Below are 22,442 nucleotides of genomic sequence, written 5' to 3' on the forward strand. Positions count from 1 at the left end.
ATCCCCGGCCCCGGTCGGGCGAGTGTGGGAGGCAACTACTGGTTGTGTCTCTCTCACATTGATCTCTCTCTCTCTCTCTCTTCCTTCCACTCTCTCTGAAAAGAAATGGAAAAATATCCTCAGGTGAGGATAAATAATAATATTATTAAATAAAAATAATAACCTATCAATCAAGAATTCTGTGTCCACAATAATAATAATAATAACTATTCTTTAAGAAAATAAAACAAAATAAACGCATTCTCAGGTAAACAAAAGCCAAGAGAATGCAAGCTGTGGTACATATGTCTAATGGAATATTACTCAGCCATAAAAAAAGAATAAAATCTTACCATTTGCAACAGCATGGGTGGACCTATAGGGTGTTATGCTAAGGAAAATAAGTCGGTCAGTGAAACACAAATACCATATAATTTCACTTATACGTGGAATCTAAAGAACAAAATAAACAAACAAACTTGAACAGACTCATAGACAGAGAACAGACTGACAGCTGTCAGAGGAGAGAGGGGTTGGGAGACTAAGTGAAAAAGGTGAAGGGATCAAAAAGTACAAATTGGTAGTTACAAAATAGTCATGGGGACGTAAAGTTCAGCATAGGGAACATAGTCGATAATATTGTAATAACTATGTATGGTGCCAGGTGGGTACTGGAATATCGGGGGAAATGCTTTGTAAAGAATATGATTCTCTAACCACCATACTGTATACTTGAAAGCACAAAAGCATATTAAATGTAAGCTGCAATTGAAAAATAAAATAAGGGAGAGAGAAGGCATTACTAGCAGGCCTGACCTACATGTAGCACTAAAGGAAGCCCTTAAGGCTTAATGCAGTGTCCCCAGAGGGAACCGAAATCCGCAGGGAGAAATGAACAGTTCGAGACTTACTGAGTGTCAGCTACGTTGTGTTTTTTCTTATCTTCGGGCTATCAAATTACAGCCCTGAGTATTTGAAAACAAACAGAAGGACCAGATCATCTTTTTTCTAGAGCTTTCAGTTTTTGTCTTGACTTTAATCCTCATGTCTAAGCACTGATTTCATATTATATTTCATCTGGGACCTAAAACTAGTCTTATTTTTTTTAATGAAACACTTTCGATGTCCAAGAAAGTATGACCTCCAGGCAAGGTTATTTACTCCTGCTGAATTAAAAAATAATGATGAAATATTCCCTTGGTAGAAACAAAACACTTTATGATTTATCTATTAGAAAGTAGCCTCAGATCCCTTCTTCATTTATAGGTGAGTAAATCATAATATAAGGATATAATTAAGGCCTTACGCCTTCTTTGAAGGCTCAGGCACTAGACTTCTTCGTATATAAAATAATTAAGTTAAACTAGCTGATCTCTTAGGTCCTACTCTATTCTGATGAAACTTGATGTTCAACTCAAGATTTTCTGCTTAAATTCTTTGGTTGACCTTTTCAAATGCTCAGTCCTAAGTCTTGCCTTCTGGTTGTCCCTCTTAATGTTCAGATTTCTACTACGCAACCTTGTAAAACAACCCATTATCATTTCAAAGTCAATATATCCAAAACCAAACTCTTGCCATCCCTCTCAAACTTCTTGTTTCCCATATTCCTGGGATTTGTATCTCTCTCCTTCTCAGTATGCAGACGTTGACATTAAGGATCATTTTTCATCATCTTTATCTCTCCCCATATTTAGTCAGTATCCACGGCCAGAATATTTGTTCACTGCAATATTTGTCTTCTTCGCTTTATTTCAATCCTTACCAACATATTTATTCAGGCTCCTAGATGTCACTCCAGGAGTCAATGTTGAAAGTTCTTTGTCATCTTTATCTTTCCTGATATGATTAATCCAAAACACTGTAGCTGGGTTGATGTCCCTGTAGTTCTCTCTTGTCTGCTGGCAATGAAACTCCTTTGCAACATGTCCAGCCTAGCTTTCCAAACTTTTCTTTGTCTTCTCCTCCCACTTATGCCCAGTGTTTGAGCCACCCAGAATACTTGCTATTTCCTAAATACATCCTACATTTTGCTATTTCCTTTACCTTTTTTACTTGACTTTGAATTCTTGTTTTCAGTGTTTAAATGTTTGAGATATATACTTTAGCTAAAATAAGAAAAAAATAATTAGTAATAATTTTAAATCTTTATCTTCATTCAAAAAACTCAATATTTCTTTTTCTTAGGGCCAAAAAGTATTATATATTAGTGAAATACAGCAGCACTTTAAAATAAAAAGTCTGTGCAAAAGACATTGAGGGTTGAGTGTGTTAGAGCTGGAGGGCTCTTCAGAGCCTTCACCTCAATACCTCACTGGAAAGAGTCAGAGGAGTGAGTCAGTTTACTAAGGTCACATAGCTGCTCGGGAACACATCTTGGACCAAAGATTTGAACAGTTTGCCATAGCTCAAGGAACTATCAATACCTACATTTTCATAGGACCTGGCCAATCATTCCCTGAACAAATAGGTATTTCATGCCTGTAATGGGTGATGTGCTAGGTCCTGGAAATACAAAAATTTAAAAATGGCCTTGCTTTCCAGAAACACAGTCTAGAAGGAGGAGATGCATGTGGACAGAAAAATGTAATAAAATGTGATAGATACTGTGATAGAAGTTGTGCATTGTTCAGACAAAAAGGAGGAAGTAGTCAGCTCTAACTGATGTGATGGGAAAGCAGAAGGATTTCATAGATAAGGTAACCCCTTGGGCTTAATATAGAAAGAAAAGTTGTGTGCACCAGTGTAGACCAGCAAGAAACAAAAGCACAAGAGCATGAATTAGGTGCCAGTAGTTGAGGGAAAAGCAAATAATTTAGAAAGTCTGGAAGTTAAGGTACAAAACAAAACATATTAAATTGGAAAACAAGAAAGCTCCACATTGTGAAAGGACTTGTACGCCTTACAAAGGAGTTTGCTATAGTAATTATTATTGTTACTATTATGTTCATTAGTGATTACTAGTTTCTCAGTATAATAATGGTTCTATTTATTGATGATTAACGGACAAGGAAACTGAAAAGCAAAGATTAACTCACTTGCCTAAAGCAACATGGCTATTAAGTAGTGGAGTCAGTATTTGAATCAGGGCTACCCGATTTGAAAAGCTGAACATGGATTACGCTATAATCCATCTTCAGTCTATGCACAATGTGGAGCCATCAGAACATTTTAAACAAAGAAATATGAATGGACTCTTGTCTTGGAACAGTAAGGAGTTGCGCTATCCGATGCAGTAGCCACTGCCTACATTGAAAATTAAATAATAATTTAATAATTAAAAACTCAGTTCCCCAGTTGCAATAGCCACCTTTCAAGTGCTCAGTAGCCACACATAACTAATGGCTGCTCTATCGTAAAGAAGACTGAAGTAGTTGAGACAAAAATAAGAGATGAGGGAATGGAGACAGCAGGGGTAGATTTGTGCTTCACACTGTTCTTTGGTTAGAAGAGTCACCTTACATTTCTCAGTATCTTACAGAAATTTCAGGGAACAGCCCTTCTAACTTTTAGACATTCTCTCCCCAGGGGCCTGGCATAAGTATAGCATTAAAGGGCTGGCATACCATAAATAAAACCATTCTACCCACTGATATTGGTCCATTGATCCCAGACTATTGAGCTCGCCATAGTCCTTTCTTCACCTAGGATGGGTTTGTTTCCAGGATTCTTCTCATCCTCCACAGTCTTGCTTGTCCTGCCCCACGAACCCTAGTGACATGTCTGAATCCTCAGAGTAAATATAGCTTAGACTTTACAGCTGGACCTTCTCTTAAAAAATACTGTTTGTACTGTTCCTTACAACTGACCTGACCTAAATTAATGCTCACAGCCATCCTGGGAAGTAGATGGGAAAGTGTTATTGTGCTTATTTCCGCAGATGAAAATTGTCCAATATATCCCCCCTTATAAATCACAAAGTGACAATCCTATTTTATTTATTTTATTACTGTATTAATTCCATATTTTTCCATGAAGAATTCCAGGTAAAGGCATCTGAAAATAATAAGAGTAGAATGTCGAGACTAGACGATAAAAGAACATAACTATTCAGCTCTTAAATCTACATAATTGGCATAGCCCAGCTTTAAATTTAGCTCTAAGCTTTGTAGCAACCAACCAAAAAGGCAGACACTGTCAATTATAGTTTCTATTTTCATAATGAAATAAGTGTGCCAGTTTCTCCAAGACACCAAAGTACCTCCTTGCCTAAGTTCTGAAAGAAACTTCAGGTCCTCTTCACATACATGGCATTTTCTATGCACAAGGGTAGTGAAACATTTCATGTGGCTGCTTCTAATAATTTCCTTCAGTAAAACTTTACTTAAATATTAAGATAAAAACTGACTTTTCAACACAAATGCACGTACTAATTTTCTGATCATTAAGGAGCAGCTACCACAGGAAATGAAACCTTACATTGGGCTGTATCTCAATTTTCATCATTGTGAATATGCTACCTACTGATCAGCACACATTAATGAAATATGCTCTCGCATCATTAGAGCTAAAAATCAGGCAGCCTTGCTAAGTGTTCACACTCTTGTATACACACTGCACACACACACACACACACACACACATTACCATCTAATTATTTAACCAAAGAACTTATATGCATATATGCATAACCCATGGACACAAATAATAATGTGGTAAAGGCCTGAGGGGAAGAGGGGGTCAATGGGGGGAAAAGGGGACATCCGTAATACTTTCAACAACAAAGCTAAATTTTCAAAAAATAAAGAATAAAAAAGAATATAAAATTCTTTTTAAAAGAAGACACTAAAGTGTTCTTGGGTTTTTAGAAAATGCTAATTGGCGTAAGTAATATACCATCTATTATTCTAAGATGTTCCTGGAATAACTATACTTTGAAGTGACTAGAGGCAATTTGGGGGGCACTTAAGTTATAATTAGAGCAGATGCTGAATAACCATCTTCCTTGACTCTCAGGCACTGATGATCACTATCATTTTTAATTAATCACAAATCCCTCCTGGATGTTAATAAGACTATAGCAAAATAGCACCTTTCCTCTCATGAGGTACCAGATGAGCCAAGCACCTAATGCTGTATCTGTGTATCCCACCAGGTAACCTATAACTGGATATCCAGCCACAGTATTACCACAGAGCTCCCAGGGCATACGTGTTCTTCGGAAATTCAGTGTGTATGCAGAAAACCAGTCTGTTAAAATGCGTCTAATGGAAACTGTTGGCCTCAGAGCTCTGAGCAAGGCCCTGGTGCAGAATATTAAAGAAATAAGCCATTCTCTCTGTCTTCAGGGAGCTTAAAATCTGGTCAGGGAGACAAAATATACACAATGTTTGTGAGTAAAAACAATAACCTAAGAGCCTATAAACACATGTGCAATGCCCACGACTACGCCAATTGTAGTGCCAGTCACCACGGCCAGGGAGGCGCGCTCTAGATCGGGGCCGTCCAAAGGGAAGCCGCGGAGCCGAAGGAGGGTGGGACATTCCTTCACTTGGCTGTGGCAGGCCAAACGTACTCAGGAGGTAAACCCACGCTGTTCCTTGCGGTGGCGGCCAGCCGGGCATACACGGGGGACAAACTACACCCCAGGGAACAAACCCACCCCGGGAGAACAAACCGCACCTCTGAAAGTCCCACGCCAGTCTTATAGGAACCAGGACAATAGTGGCTCTCAGCCAACGAGGGGCCAGACTTTAGTCAACTAACAAGGCATCTGTTAGGACTCTGCTATATCATGTTTCCCTTTCCCTACAACATGTGAAAAAAGAATACATATGTCATCAGTGATACTCAACAATTCAGATACCACAGCAGCAGGTGAGGATAATAACTAGTGGTCGAATAAAGAGTAAGGTAGTAACCTCTGCTCCCACCAGCTGATACTAAAGTAATGTGAAATGGCAGCCAGACTCAGAGCTCTAGCAAAGAGGCCAGACTATCGAATGCCCCAGGGATGTGCGCAGGGACCAGATTCTGCTATGTACAGAGAAATCCCATACCTGAGAATATAGAATGTCTTGTTTATTATAAATATTAATATTTTAAATATTAATGAGCTCTAACTTTACTTAGAGTGCAGATTTCGGGATGACTTTTTCATTTTCTGGTTCTGTGGTTAAAGGTGGATCCTGGGAAACTGCATTTTCACGAATCTCCCAAGGAGAGAGTTAAAAAACTCCAGTGTGAGGCCCACTGCCCATGGTGCTCACTCAAGACCAGCCCGTGTGTGACATAGGGGGATGTCAGTAAAAGGGCGCCGAGTGTTCTCAACCACTATTACTCAGCAGTACAAAGGAAGGGAGAAGATTCTAGGATGATCTTTCCAAAGGTCAAATGCCACTCAAAGCAAGAAACAGATAGCATTTTAACTGGTGCGGTCTCATGTTAGAAATTATCAACACATGTGCAAACCTATATAGAAAAGTATTATTCTATGTTTCATTTACTAATCAGTCGATTTTACTGGATGATTGATTATATGTTGATTTTGTAAAAAAATTATTTAATTACATTCTTTGAACTGAGAAAGAAGTATAATATAAATTCAAAGGGTTACAATAAAATGGAATTGTTTGCATTAAATTTGCTACCTAATAATTTTTATTGAATGTATTTTGGGTTTCCAAAAAGAGTTTTTATACTCTACTATTTAACAGGCCTCAATTAGATGTACTTGTTCTTTCAGATTAAATACTGTAATAATATTCTATAAAACCTCATGCTATGCTATTATTAATCATATTAAACAAAAATTTAAAAAACCTTTGCAGACATGAGAAGGTCTTACGCCAGGGCATTTTGCAAGTGAATCATTATTAGCCCTGTTCAAAAGAAACTAAGAAAACATGAGGAATTTACTCAGATTCTCAGAGCAAATGAATATGCATGGGATTAACTAAGGAGTCGTTCATTCAAGTGACGACAGACATTCTTCACACACTCTCAAGTCATGGTATTCTGCATTGTTTGGGAACAAATTGTGTATATGGTTAGGAACCTAAACTGGACACTAATCTGATCGCTCTTTAGGCTATTTCTCCCCCCCCCCCCCCCCCGGAATCATCACTCCTCATTACATTTCCATAATCTCAACTACAATGCTTTTTTCTAAGCTAAGAAGTAGAATAGCCTTAAAATGACATTGTGACCATTATTTGAGAAACTAAAAGAAAATCTGACTAATAAAAGAACCCTACATATAAGCAAAAATTCAAACCCAGAAAGGCCCAAAGTAATATTCAGAGAGTGGTTTGGAACATTAAGTTAGGCTGGAAATAGGGTTTCTGTTGCAAGCAGTAATGGGCATGTTCCAGAAGTGACACAGGGACTTGTGCAGAAGATGCAGAATCTTCCACTCTCCACATCAGTCATGCAGAGTGGAACTTTATTCACATCTTAACTTGCTCAGGAGCTTTGGTTTACATGGAAGTCAAGGGGGAAAGGAAACAAAAAACCATCTTAATCCCCTTCACTGTAACCCAGCCCCTCCTGTTTTACAACTTGGTCTATTTGAGATCAATATTAAGTCAAATTCAGGAATCTCCCAGTAGGTGATCTAAGTTTCTAGGGTTAATAACTACTACTGTCCAGGTATCAGGGAGGAGGCATCTGTTCAGATAGCTAATGACAGAATCTCCTTCCACTAGTGCCCTATGAATGTGCCAGATGGGATCCTCAGCAGCAGGGCAATGGTGAATATGCCAGTAGCAGCTCTTTGAAACTAGCAAAAAGGTAATACCTATCCACACTCAGACTCTGAAAAGTGAAGTTGGGAAGATAATATAGGCTAAATCGATATAATATTGGATCATTTGGGAACATTCAAACCTCTCTAGGTATTTCAAACAGAAAGTTATTTAAAGTAGGGAATTAAGAGACAAAATCTGTGAGGGAAAGGAGCAAAAAATGAGAAGGTTGGTGGTCTGCAGACCTCAGAAACTAGAGACAGTCATATCACCCTGGAGAGAGGTAACACTCATGTGAGCCCACACTCCTCTGCCGTGCTTCAGCATGTAGGCTCCAGGGGGCCTGGGGTTTTGCTGGCAGTGCCTCTGCAGGAGTCCATGCTCATCTCCCAGTTATACTAGAACTGCTGGCAACTACTGCAATAGTCTGCAGTCACCTGCCACTGCCAGAAGCAGAGTGGTTTCTATTTTCTCCGCATTAGTTATGAGTACCTCCCATTGCCCCCCATGGACCCCAGCTAAGCAGGAAAATGAAGTTTGCAGGCTTTCAGCCACACTGGTTGAAGGGAGAGTATAAAGACACATGAGACTGTGTCAAAAGGCAGCTTATTGGGGCAGCTACCTACTAAGATTCAGCCTTCTCATTCATAAAATAGATAATATTACCTACCTCATAGGATTATTGCAAGAATTAAAATATCTATAGTTTATAAAGCTCTTAGAGATGCCTAGCACATAAGAAACTCATAATAAATCATGTGTTTTTTGTTATTGTTAGTTAATAAACAATCAAATTGAAAGGTCAACTTATATCTGGGCTCAGCTTACAGAAAAAGACTGTAAAAGTGACCATGCCCTTTACTCAGTAGTGCCACCCATTCACACAATTCTCATTTTTTCATTCATGGAAGGATCAAACAAAGACTGTATTGATTTCCTGCTCACCTTGATATTAATTTCTAGTGGTTCCTAACCCTTGTATCAGCCCTTTCACAGTAAAACAAGTGCTTTATCAAATGCATACGCTCACACACCTCAAAATCTCCATATGAGAAATATTTTAGAAAAATTGCCTCAGGCAAAACATTGAGGTCAAATTAACTTGAGAACATGAACTCGAAAATATTTGCTTATAAATTGATTCAGTTGCTCAGTCAAGGCTTCTGTGCTGGCCCTCTGGAAGCTTGACTCTTGTTGGAAGGGCTTTGCTAATGGACTCTATAAGGAACCTGGGGAAATGGTAGGCATCTGGTATATGGTAAGTCATCGTAATAAGGGCCATGAGTGGATGGAGCTGTTCAGGTTAAGAAGGACCCTTCTAGGCTTTAATGCTTAATAAAGATTAAGACTCTGGAAACCTTTCTACATCCAACAGAATCACTATCTCTTATTCAGCACCTCAGCCAGTTCTTGGACCAGAGCATGTTTCCCCTCCCAGGCATTTATTTAGTTTTTCCTCCCTCCATAAAATGTCAATCCTAGGGAAGCAGGCATTTGGGGTCTTACTACTACAGCTGTAGCATTGCCTACTTACAAGTGGGAATTCATGAAAATTTGCTGAATTAACTGAATCCCAGTTTTGTAGATGAGGAAATTGAGTCTCAGAGATGGGAAGCGACTTGCTTAATATCACAGCACCAGGATTCACACCCAGGCAGTGTGCCCTGGAGACCGTGCTTTGAACAAACACAGCATATTCAAGAGCCTTCTTAGGTGGCAAAGCTTGGGGTTTGAGAAAGAGGTCTTCACTAACCATAAGTACAGCCTCCACAAATTTATCTGCTGGTGTTTGAGTCAAACATAAGATAAAATGCTATCTTTTTTATATTTGGTCATCTCCTGCTTAGATGAAGAAACTTGAACAAATATCTTCAGAATTCACAAGGAGTGCTGACTGACTTCTAGATCTTATAGAAACTATATGCACCAAGTTAAACTTTAAATTTCAAAAGCATCAAACTATAATCTATACTAAGATAATGTATAAAGAAACACTTTGAAAATACTGTTATATTACATTACTTGAGATCAAGGAGTCATTATTGTTATTTTAAGTGCCATGAGTATAGAAGTCCATTAAAGAAATGGGTTGACATGTTCCTTAACTTAAAGCAACTTTCTCTCAATAACATTCTTCCTGCCTTTTGAAAAGCATTTTCTGCCTACCATGTGACACACATTGGTTAATCCTTGGGACCCTGGGAACAGAGTTTTTGAGCTCCAGAGGGCTCCATCTTTGACAAAGACAATGGCTGGTAAAATATCTTTTCTGATTTTATTTTTGCAAGTTTACAAGTTAAGGACTTGAACAGTGCTCCAGAAGTGTGGTTAGTTAACTAGCAGAGAGAGCTTGCTCTCCACATCTGCAGTGACCTATTGTGAGACTGCTCCGGGGACCCATCAGGCCCTGGAGCTGAAACTTGCATGGATGATGGGTGAATTCAAAGCAACTGATTGCAGCAGTTTGGCTGAGACAGCCATCAAGCACTAATAGTACTAATTTGGTCTCTAATTATTTATTTACATAGTGTTCGGCAGTGCATCCAGGCCAGCTGTTGCTCTGTCTTTAGCTCACAATTCTCCTGTCTGATTCTGTTTTGTTTTGTTTTTTGTTTGGGCTACAGCTGGAATTCAGGAAGGAGCCTAGAGATTTTTCTCCATTTTATGAGTGTATAATCCTTAGGTGTGCTTCCCTCCTTTCTGTGTGAAACAGAGCATGCACATCTCTTGAAAATAAGAGGGAAGAAAAATAATAGCCAGCACCAACAATTCGTTAACATTCATCTTTTTTCTTTAGTTTCTTCCATCCAACTTCTCTAGAGTTTGAGACTAAGGTGAGAGCAAGGGCTGTTACTGCCCAAAATGTGGCCCCTGGAACGCTCTGTGCTGCAGGAAGGAGGGGCAGCTTTCGGAGCAAGTTGGTCAGAAGTTATGGGAAAAGCAACTGCTCCTGCAAATCCCAAAAAACTTAAAGAGATGAGAGCATTGCAGCAAGAAGGGAAAAATTAGCAGTAAGGTCATGATCCTTGAGCTCCCCCTTCCCAGCTTTAGATATTCTTCAGGTCTCTGCCAGCTTCAGTTATGATCTCCAGCACTGGAATCCAAATTCCCTTCCCAAAGGTCAGGATGACCTGTTTTTTTTCTCCTGCCGGTTGTCATCAAAGCTAGGTGAATGCCATTTTGATGCTTATTTTACCATGTTGACAAAATTCAACCATTATTCTGTACACATTTATTAAGCAGCATGTTGGACCTATAGATAAAGACAAAGATGGCCCAGCTCTTGCCCTCTAGGATATTATAATAGTTTAGCTTTTGACAGGAGGCCCTTCTGCAAACCACCAAAACCACCCTGCCCAGCCTCTCCCAACACTAATCTATGAAAATTGTATAACACAGTCACCATCCCTTTTCAAAGGCAGACCGATCACTTACAGAGAAAAAGAGAAGGAAACCAACATTTGCTGAACCCCTGATGCCTGACAGGCACATGCCATGTGCTTCTATATTTACAATCCCATCTAACTCTCCTACAACGCTACAAAATTAATGTTTTAACCCTATTTTACAAATAAAACCAAAGCTGCACTTGCCATAGGGCTGAGGAGGGCAGAACTAGCATTCAGTTCTAGAGCTCAACTGAGGTCCAACATCCAACCTCTTGCCATTCAGCCAGACATTCCGACAGGTAACTACCAACAGCTACCCACCCAACAGATGCGTGCTGGCAAGCTGACAGGAACGGGAGGCGTGCAAAGTGGAGCACATAGATTTCAAACCCAAATAATTTTGAGGCCCTGGCAGGTAACGGGTTAAGTGTAACAAAGTGTAATACAGCAGGGAAACCTGGAGCTTATGGCTGATTGGAAAGACCTGTCAATCTAAAGCAACAAATTTAAAAATTTTAAAAACTGAGTAGAAACCTAAATATATCCAGTGCCATATTTTACATGAAGTATTAATACGCAGTTTCTGCACTATTAAGTTTAACAAGGAAAAGCACCTGATTGGTTTTATTGTGATAAAATACATGAAGCAAAATTTATTATCTTAACCTTTTTTTTTATTCTCACCCAAGTATTTTTTTTTTCCACTGCTTTTCAGAGAGAGTGGAAGGCAGGGAGAGAGAGAAACATCAGTGTGAGAGACACATCAATTGGCTGCCTCCTGCCTGCACCCCGACCAGGGCTGGGGATCGAGCCTGCAGCCAAGGTCCCTGACCCTTCAGTCCACAGGCCGATGCTCTAACCACTCAGCCAAACCAGCTAGGGCTCTATATTGTTTTTCTATTTTCTATTTTATTCATCTTTGCTCTAATTCTTTATTTCCTTTTGCTAGCTTTGGGTTTTGTTTTTTCTTTTTCTAGTTTCTTAAAGTGTAATGTTAGATTTTGTTTATTTGAGATCTTTCTTCTTTTTAAATGTAAGTACTTACAGCTATAAATTTTCCTCTTTGCATTGTGAAGTCATAAATTTTGGTATGTTGAGCTTTTGTTTTCATTTGTTTCAAGATATTTTCTGATTTCCCTTGTGGTTTCTTCTTTGACACATTGGTTCATTAAGAGTGTATTATTTAATTTTCACATATCTGGATTTTCTAGTTTTCCTTTACTATTGATTTCTACTTTTATTTCATTGTAGCAGAAAAGATACTTCATATAAAGTTAATCTTTTAAAATTTATTAAGATTTGTTTTGTGGCCTAACAGGTGGTCTATCCTGGAGAATGTTTCACATGCACTTGAGAAAAAAATGTATATTCTGATATTGTTGGGTAGAATATTGCTACCTACTGTTGTTCAAGTTCTCTATTTCCTTACCTGTCTTCTTTCCGGTTGTTCAAAATTTGATTTTTTTAAAAAAATTGTTGTATGTAAGGTAAAGACACCAAAATATCTTAGATACTGTTCCAAATCAGGCCATCTCCACCATGTGTAAAATAATCTTCCTCTATATATATTTGAACATTTGGAGCAACTTTTTTCAGGGTTGTCATATTTGTTCACATAGGATATGCACTATCCAATAGGGATTTGTGAATTGGATTTTGCTTTCAGCAGACCAGGGGCCACTATCTCATAGCCCTGGGGAGATGGAAGGGCAGAATGCAATTCTTCACCCAACATATAGCCTGTATTCTGATAAAGGTTTAGGTGTGCCCTTACTGCCACAAAGCATAAAATGCAGATACAACTCAACTGGTGATTTCTATGAGCCCACAGGAGGGCTTAAGAAAGGTATTAATGTAGAGAAAGGACACCTGAGTCAGTTTGAGGTCTCTACCACCTAAAGATCCAATAGATGGGGCTGAAGGGCTCACAGTAGAAATCACACACTAGCCCCAAGTACCCCTACTCAAGACCATAGCGAGAAGGAACTGCTGCATGTCAGACAGGCCTGTCCTTCAAGGCCTGTTCAATCACTACTTAGCAACAGCAACGTCTTCTTGTCTGCCAGCTTTCTCTCAGTGTCTGATAAAGAGTTGTGGAATCACAGGAAGGCCAACTCCCAAACTTCCACCTTGCAGAGAACAGTGATTTTGTTTAAAATCTCATCTTTTTGCAATGTAAAGACCATTTTCCATGCACACCAGTCCCTTATCTGTTTATGATTAGCTAATAAAAGCTGATTTCATGCCCTGCTTGATTCTGGATTTAGGTCCACCCTGCCCTTATTATGTTTCATTTCTGAGAAGAGAATTACATTGCATAACAGACCTACAGTGTATATAAACTGGCTTAGATTTTTGCAAAGTATATAATGAAAACAGTAGTCTGTGAACCCAGCACTTATCCCATGAAAAGTGCAGTGACTGTGCTGGGTCACTACTTTTACAATATTCTACAGGAAAAGTGCTACTTGCTTTTATCCCACAGTGAGAATCATTTAACTTATTTATTTCAGTTATTTATTCATTCATTTAACTTTAACATCTTGTGAATTCAGACATAATTTCAATTATCAATTAGAATAATATTAGCCTAGGGCTGTGGTGTTACTCTTTTTTAGTTGGTCTCTATTAATCATTTACTTAGATATGTTTATTTTATAATTACCTGCTTCAAGTCTTTTTTACAAGTTTATCATTCAGAATAAACTGAATGGTGGCTATTTGCTTTAGAATGATTATGTAATTGTCATGGATATTGGACTACTTGTATATCAGCATTTCCAAATTGTACCATTCCTTGTATTGTACTAATCAAAAAATTCTAAAACATGTATAATTCCAGGATTTTTTTGAAAACTCAAACTTTAAATTTCTCTTAATACAATCAAAATCACACAGCTTTGTATTTAAAAAGCTTAAAATAATTTATTCTGGTTAATTTAAGGTGATGTAGAGAGAGCCTTGAATCTGGAGTTGGTCATTTCCATTTAAAGGTCTCTGTCTTGGGAAATTACTATTCTATTACTTTGCTAGGGCACAAAATTCTAATTGAAAAACCTTTACACCTGGTAATGGCATGCATTTAATTTACTTCTGTCCTATTAGGAACATGTCTTGGTCAGGGAAGGAATGCACATTGGAATCTTGGTGATTTGTGAGTTATACATTCTGTCCCTGAGGGCTGGCGCAGCCCCAGGACACAAATAAATAGTCCTAGATCCAGGTCATTTGTATCACTTTATTATGGGCAAGAATGGCATCTAAACAATACTTCCATTTAAAACATCTCCCAATTCAGTTTATTTCGGTGCAATTTATCAAATAATTATCATGTATGCTAGGCATTTTTTTGAGTCTCTGAGAGAATATCAAGAAGAGAGCTCAATCCCTATTTTTATGAATTCCACAGGAAAAGAAAAGCTAATCAATAGCTTGAAAATAAAATTAAGGTGTACATGAGGTGCTCAGGGTGCACAAAAGAGCAGATTCTGGGAGACAGTGAGAAGAGGGCAGGGTAGGTTTTCCAAAGGACATGGCTCAAGCAGACATTACAGAGCAGTTAGTGGGGGAAATATGATGGAGTTCCAGGCCTGGATATGGCTCAGCAACCCCTAAAGTTTCAAGAGAATTAAAGGACTAGGCTCTCCCTGAGCGTTCCCAGCATAACCCAGTGGTAGACCCAAGGTAGCCTAGGAAGGCGCCGGTGTTTGTGGAACTGAGCAAGTGAGTGGGAAGGAACAGAAAAGCACAATAAGTGTGAAGGGATTGTCAACGGTAATTGCTACTTATTTTTCTGGGTCTCTAAAGGTGTTCCAAATTCAGGTGACAGACTGGTTGGAACTGGGGATTAGTGTATTTACCTGGTTTTGAGATGATTCTTAAAATAGAGCAGCCCTCTATTTTTTCAGTGAAAGGGGAAGATATAACATAGTTTTGAAGCCAACTGAGATATTTAAACTTTGGGTGAAGACAAAATAGTTGAATGTCCATTCATAAACTCGATTTAGTCACATATACACATTAAATAACATGCAGATTAAGAAATCTCATCTTTTGCCTTCGTCACCATTTTTTTAGTCATTTGGACAGTTTCAGCCTCTCCCCTTTTCCTGAGACACTACAGATTCTGAGCAGGTCCCTGAGCTTCTCACTAGAGACTGTGTCACCTGACGCAGGTTCGCATTTGCCATCAGTGATCTGCACAACCATGTCAGTGATCTGCAGAACCATTTACCGTGTTGCTTTGAACGCTGATTTGTAAGAGCTATAGGAGGTGAAAAATATAGTTTCCTTCTACCCTTCTAAATTCTTGGCTGGTGCCCCTGTAACAGTAAACAGATTAACAAGAGAAAAGCATACAAATTTATTTAATATAAATTTTAGGTGATGCACAAGCCTTCATAAGGAAATAAAGACCCAAAGAAGCAGATGAATCTGGGCATTTTTATAGTTGGTTTGACGAAGATGGGAAAGGGGGGCGGGATTGACAAGGCCTGTTCATTCGGATTCCTCTCGGAGTCCCCCCATTTTTGAAGATATAGATGCTCCTCTAGGTGTAGGAAGGGCTCATCTCACATGAGGGTCTTCTGACCTGCTTCAGGGCAAAGTCAGAAAAGCCCTTCTGTACCTACTGTTTCTCAGGCTCCTTCAGCTTGAAATATTGAATATGCCAGGGTGTTATATTTGGGGGTAGCATGTCCTGAACCCTGTCAGAGCCAAAACTTGTTACCTCAGACTTCCAGGAATAATTCCTAAATTGAATTAATATTTTTTTCTGATTTTGTTAGTAAATCTTTACAATCATCCCAAACTAGCAGTGATGTAGGTCATTTCAAGAGAGTGTCTTCCCAAACAGAATTTTGTGGTTCAAATATTTAGTAACTGAGAGACCACCTAAAAGCATGAAGATCAGCTAAAACTCCCACTATTTCAGGAGCAGTTGTGGTGACCTCACCACAGTCACATATGGTACATAGAGAACTAGTTGACCTGAGCTGGTGAAGGGCTTTTTTATTTCTAGAGTAAGGTGATACTAGAAAGGTTGGTTGAACTGGTACCAGTATCTCTGGAAAGAGGGCCTGGAAGCTGGTTATCACTCCCAGGTGTTTGAGGACTGCCAAGGGGCCAGACATTATGTCACCTAAGATTCCTGGACCAGAAGGACCATTGACAAGTTTGATGGTCTGTCCTTTTGGAAAGGAAGGCATCTCTCATACCCAGAGATTAATTAAAAGAAATTTCACAATGTTCCTCACAGTAATCCGGACTGTGAGGTTCTTTCCTCTGGGTTTTATTTTTTGGACAATGGAGAAAACACCTAGTGTTTGTAAGAACTCTTTGCGGTTTACAAAGTCCTCAGCCACTCTCTCCTACTCCTGACATCAGTCCTAGGCGTTTAGAGTCTGGCCTACTCACCTGTAATGAAATTGAAGAATGGTTCTTCCCTTTGTTTCTTACTTTGGGGGACAGGAGAGAGGAAAAGAGGGGGCACACTGGCTGATTCCCAGTGGTGACAGGTGTTGTGAAAAGGCAATGCAGGGCTATGGAGTAATCAGCAATATTGTAGCCGGGAGCCTGTGAGCTGGGATCGAGGGTGTAGGGGGTGCAGGGATCCTCCAGGTGGGGTGTAGGAAGGGAACACAGACGCCCAAGCTAGACAGAGGATGGGGCTCAGAGGGTGAGGCAGGATGTGAGGGAGAACCGGAGGGGGACAGATTTAATCAGATGTGTTCTGCAGCCAGTTCAAGTTAACCACAATATGAAGAGGCGGTGGGAGAGGGGAGATGGAGATGGAGATGGGGACCTGAAGGCCAGGTAGGAAGCTGTGCCTGGTGGGGTCACGAGGCAGGTGGGGATGCAGAGAAGTCAAAATGCCCAGAGGCCTGCAGGGCCCAGATTCAAATCTACCCCCCACCTTCTGATTTTAAATCCTGGGGGCAGCCAGCTGGGAACCTGCCGCTGCTCCCCCAGAAAGAGCAGCTAGTTACTCTCCTCTGCAAGGCAACCTCCATCATATTGTCAGATGCTCTCCTAGCCTTTCCTCTCCCGGAAACACTCATCTTTCCTTTCGCAAAAGCGCAGACATATAGCAGGAGCTTGCCAAGGAAAGGACTGGGGTCCCAGCTGGGGGCAGAGGGAGTGAGGGGAGGGGTGGCTGAGAAGCCTGAACCTGGCTCTGTGGCTTCGGGCCCTCTGTGAGCCTTTGGGGTCCTCCACGCAGGGTGAGCTTTCTCTGAGCCAGTTCATCCGCAAGAACAGGTAATGCTACAAAGCTGTGTCCTCCGGGTATTGAGTCATTTTTTGTAAATCACCTAGAAAGGCATTGCTGGGCTTGGAAGCGCAGTTTATTGCTGCATTATTAAATGGTCCCAGCAGCAAGCTACATTCTTTGTACTGACAGAGTAAAATTGAGGCAACCCAAAGAGCGAGGCACTGGAAAATCGGGCAGGAGCTGGGGTTCCAACCCCCACCCCCCCAAAAGAGGCTTCTTCCTGCTCTCTTTGAACCATGCAGGCCAGCAGACAAGATCCTTAAAGAAAGCTACATCTTGTAAAAAGCAAGACGTTTTTAAAGGGCACCCATTTCTGCAAGAAATTGTTTGAGGAATGAAGCCAGGAAAATCAGTAATTAAAAGCAGATGAATGAAGTGTCTGTTGCCCTTCCCAAGGACCACAACATGGTTTGAGGGCAGCCATCCCCTCTCCCTAGCTGTCCTTCTCCAACCAGCCCCTTCCCCCTGCCCCCACTGCCTTCTTTCCAATGTTTGGAGGGACCCATCTGGGGCCTGGAGATCTGGAGCCTGGAGACCCTGGGATTCAAGGTCACCCCTGCTCTAGGCTGAGCCACACTCTCCTCATAAACCCTCCTTTCTTAAATACAATTCAGGAAAATCCTGTGACCTAACACTCTCCCTGTCACCTGGGATTTCCCAAAACCAGGCCACCAAAACCTGTACTGGCCTCATCCTTTCTGCAAACCCTGAAACCATTCCCCCACACCCCCTCTTTCCTCCCACTGAGTGGCCTCTTTTTTATTGGCCTTTAATCCAAATAAAGTGAAGTACATACCCATCTACATAAATAATACCAACTATTTTTCATTCTACTTTAAAGGGAGTTTTAGAAACAGTATCCTGTCAAATGAATTTCTTTAATACCTGTAAAGAAAATTTCTTTAATATTTGCACCTCTTATTGTATTCTTTCTCTGCCCTTATTCTAGTAAAGCCAACACCTTCCAGTAACAAACACTCCTTTCAATCCAGGCATAAAAGAGCTGGGTAGGGGGTGGGGAGAGCAGCAGAGGGGAAAGTTAAGAAGAAAGCTCAGGTTTGGAATGACTAATATTTATATGGAAAGTTTTCTCCTCATAAAATACTTTACGCTTGATCTTAGCCAAAAGGCCAAGAGGTAATACAAAATACTTTATTTCATTAATTATCCCTCAAACCTGTGACAAATAGGTCAAGCCAAGTGACTTGCCCAGAGACACACAGCTGGTAGGTACGAAGTTCCCCCTCCTCAGTGCTGCTTTCCCTGGATGTATTGCAGAGCCTCCCATCTCTGCCTGGAGTGCCCCCCACTGTCACCCTGCCACCTTGCCCTGAGGCTACTGTAGATGCCATGGCCTCCATGACGGGGCCCAAGTCCAAGTCCATGTCCCCTGGCCAGCTGCCGGCTCCTCCAACGCCCCGCTCGGGCCTCAGCCACACCCGCAAGCTGGCCTGTGCGGTGCTTCCAGAGCGGCCTCCCCTGCGGGGCAGAACCTCAGCCCGAAGCCTTTCCCTCCCTACACTCGCCCTGCAGCCTGGAAACCTGCACCCTGCAGATGAATGCCCGTCTCCCACACTCACCCCCAGTCCCTCTAGGGGACTGCATGGGTGTCCTCGGCGCCTGGCCCTTAAGAGGTGTTCCGGAGATGTCTGTAAGAGGGAGGAACTGAAGGAGGGACAGAGGGAAGCAGGGAAGGAGGGGACGAGCTGAGCTGGAGCCTTCTAGATACAAACCCTGGTCGCACACCTGCACAAATGGGCACGGCATGCGTTCCCTCCATGTCTCTCCTTCGGAAACGCTCCCATCGTGGGTGGTCTTTCTGTCTTCCTTTCTCCAGGGCAGGCAGAGCGCCATCTAAGCAGACTCTTAACTCTCTCCTACCAGAAAGGAGCTTCAGCTGTTGGTGTCCATGAGCACAAATACTTATGCCACTTCATTTCATCATGAACATCACACCCCAGCACCACCCCAGATCCTTGGCTCTGCCTCTACCCCATGTCTCCCACCCCAAACATGCCTCTCCTTAGTTTTCACCCAGGACTCAGTTGGTTCCCATTTCCCATCTTCTGTACTCACTTCCAAGTCCTCTAAGCATGAATAGCTCTGAATGCGGGTGACTGGAAGTAGTTCTCATTAGAGGTAGCACTTGATTATAAACCCTGGGGGAAGTGTGTGTGGAGTGGGGGGTGGAGGGGGTAGGAGACATCTGTAATAATGTCAACAATAAAAAATAAACTTTAGAAAAAGGAAGAGGAGTGACTCTTTGCCTCTCCCAACAACTCTTTTTAACTACTTTCATATTAAAACATTTTTTAATTTCAATACAGTGTTTCTCTTATCAACACTTTAACAGCCTCACAATTTGCCTTGCAAAGAAGTTGAAATCCTCACAATGGCTTACAAAAAGAATGCATATCCCTGCCCAAACCAAACATATTAAAGCATTTAAATATTTTTAGTAAGAACTATTACAAGGTTTCAAACAGAGATAAAATGGTTTCAATGCAAAAGAGTTAGACCATCTTAGACCCAGTGGAGCTTGTCTTCTTTCCTTACCTTCTCCGCTCTCAACAAAGATGAGAGCACAGAAGGCTTTACATTTTTTTTCAATTATTATATTCTTTCCGCTGGGTGAATCCAGTATGAGTCCAGCCAAGTGGAGCTACTGCTTTTATATCTCTAACTAAGAGACAAGCTCTAAACATGCTGAAGAAATAGAAAACCATTCTGTTTCTCTATAATCATTTTATAACCTGCCACTCTTCCATCATATAATCAACTCAAATTGGGCAATATTTTTCTTTAGGTGAAAATCCAGAAAAACTAGGAGGGTTGTTTTAGTTCAGAAAATATGAAAAAGTGCAGAGAAATGGCTTTCCTCCCAGGTTCTTGTGCTTCTGATACATTTTGTGAAAATAATCCAAAATGGGATCCTTTGGCCTGGAAACAGATATAGCTGCTCTGAGCCTGAAGGAGCAGGTGTGATGGGAACCTCTTGGGGGTCATATGCCTGAAGATTTGGGGGTCAGATGCTAAAGAGATGGCACTATTGCAGGGCCATCTACATCCCTCCATCTTGTTATCTCATGAGTTTAGATTGTGGGAGATTCAAGAACTCACTTCCCCACTTGTTGGTACAGATAACCATCTCAGTCTATTATTGCGGTGTACAGAGTTGTGAATCTATGCAATCGGATGCCTCCCCGTCTTGCTAATTACACAGCTTGGGCAAGTTATTTAACCTCTCTTTGGGTCTTTGTTTTCCTGAATGCAACACAGTACTTGCCTACAAGTGTTATCATGAAATTTATATTGGACAAAGGATGTAGGTACCTAGCACATCACTGCACAAAGCAAGGGCCCAAAAAATGCTTGTTCCTTCTTTTGTCTATGATTATGAGCTTCACTTTCACTCAAAAAACCATAAAGTGTTTTGACTATAAGAAATCAATATTATATTGTCATCTAAAATTCAGTGGCTTATTTGTTGTTTACTTGTTCAGGAACTGTACCTTTAGGGAGAAAAATTATCAAGTTTGTGATGAACAGACTGTATATGTTTGAACGGTCATATCATAATCTCACCTCCATATCTGAAGAAGGTTATATTGTAAATCACCCGTTCCCAAACTATTGGTGAGAACATAATTTAAATTTCTTCCAAGAATGTTGAAACTGACAGACAGGACAGAGAAATGGGCTGAAAGGAAGGGAAGTCAACATGTTTGCAATCAAAATGGTGATCAGATAGGGAGACAATATGACATCCAGCAACTGGATGACAAATGTACTCATTTCGGAAATTTATACACAAGCAGAGAGACAGATGCTGGGGACACAATGGTCAGCCAAAGATGGGGAGACATGCCCATCAGCACCAGCCCAGGGAGATGACTGTGGTGGGTGAGCTGAGGCGTGCTGTCCAGAGCAAGCGAGCGCAGGCTGTGGCAGCACTTACAGCGAGGTGGCTGGGTTTAGATCGGAGGCCAGGACAGGCTTCCCTAAGGAAAGGAGTGATGCTTGAACCGAAAACAAGGGTGAGGATAAGTGGAGATTAACTGCAAAGGGTGACCTTTCAAGGGAGAGCGCAGCTCCTTTTGTCTCCGGCAAGAAAATGTGATGTTATTCAGCAGGTGAGGAATGGAGAGCTGGCAACGTGGCTGGGGCACAGAGGGGCACGAGAGGAGCCAGGGTGCTCAGGTGCCCGGGGAGTCCCCAGGTCAGGCTTCCGAAGATGAGCCGATAAAGCGCCAGCTCTTAGCGAGTCAGCTTTCAGCACAGCTCTTCCGCCTGCCAGGCCAGAGAAGAGAGCATCCAGGGAAGGGCAGGTGCGGGAAGATGCAGGAAGGACCAGGGAAGGGCAGGTGCGGGAAGATGCAGGAAGGACCAGGGAAGGGCAGGTGAGGGAGGATGCAGGAAGGACCAGGGAAGGGCAGGTGCGGGAAGATGCAGGAAGGACCAGGGAAGGGCAGGTGCGGGAAGATGCAGGAAGGACCAGGGAAGGGCAGGTGCGGGAAGATGCAGGAAGGACCAGGGAAGGGCAGGTGCAGGGAGATGCAGGAAGGACCAGGGAAGGGCAGGTGTGGGGAGATTCAGGAAGGACCAGGGAAGGGCAGGTGTGGGGAGATTCAGGAAGGACGAGGGAAGGGCAGATGCGGGAAGATTCAGGAAGGAGTGGATCCAAGGCTCCATCAAGAGATGTCTTTCCCCGTCCCCCCCCCGCTGGCCAAAAGTCATGCTTCCATTGTGATGGAGCTTAGAACTCAGGAAGAGTCTGTGCTTGAAGGGGGTGTCTATTGTATGATTCTCTCCGCTTTTGTATAAGTCTGAAATTTTACACGATAACTTTTTAAGTTTAAAAGAAGAGTTCTTTCTCACCAGCTGCAGTTTGGTCGTGAACCTGGGCCAGTGACCAGGTGTTTCCCTGAGACTCTAGCCCTTGGCTGGCCTCTTGTGGGGGAAGGGCTGTGGTTGTACTTTCAACAGGAGAAGGAAAGGGACAGGCTCATTCTGTTTGTTGAAAAATCAAAGAATTAGTGTATTTGGTTCAATTTGCTGGACTTCATACATCTAGGAAAGTAGGCTATAAATCCTGTAAAGCACTCTGGGGATTTCCAGGAA

The 22,442-nt window shown here is 41.5% G+C and overlaps 1 protein-coding gene across 1 annotated transcript in view; it reads left to right on the top strand.

Moving 5' to 3' along the window:
• The window catches only part of XKR4 (XK related 4), a 219,030-nt gene that overhangs the window by 193,645 nt on the left and 2,943 nt on the right, over positions 1 to 22,442 (top strand). The gene's annotated exons all lie outside the window — the stretch shown is intronic.

This window comes from Miniopterus natalensis, chromosome 16 (assembly GCF_054644295.1).
Source record: "Miniopterus natalensis isolate mMinNat1 chromosome 16, mMinNat1.hap1, whole genome shotgun sequence".
Taxonomy (NCBI): Eukaryota; Metazoa; Chordata; class Mammalia; order Chiroptera; family Miniopteridae; genus Miniopterus; species Miniopterus natalensis.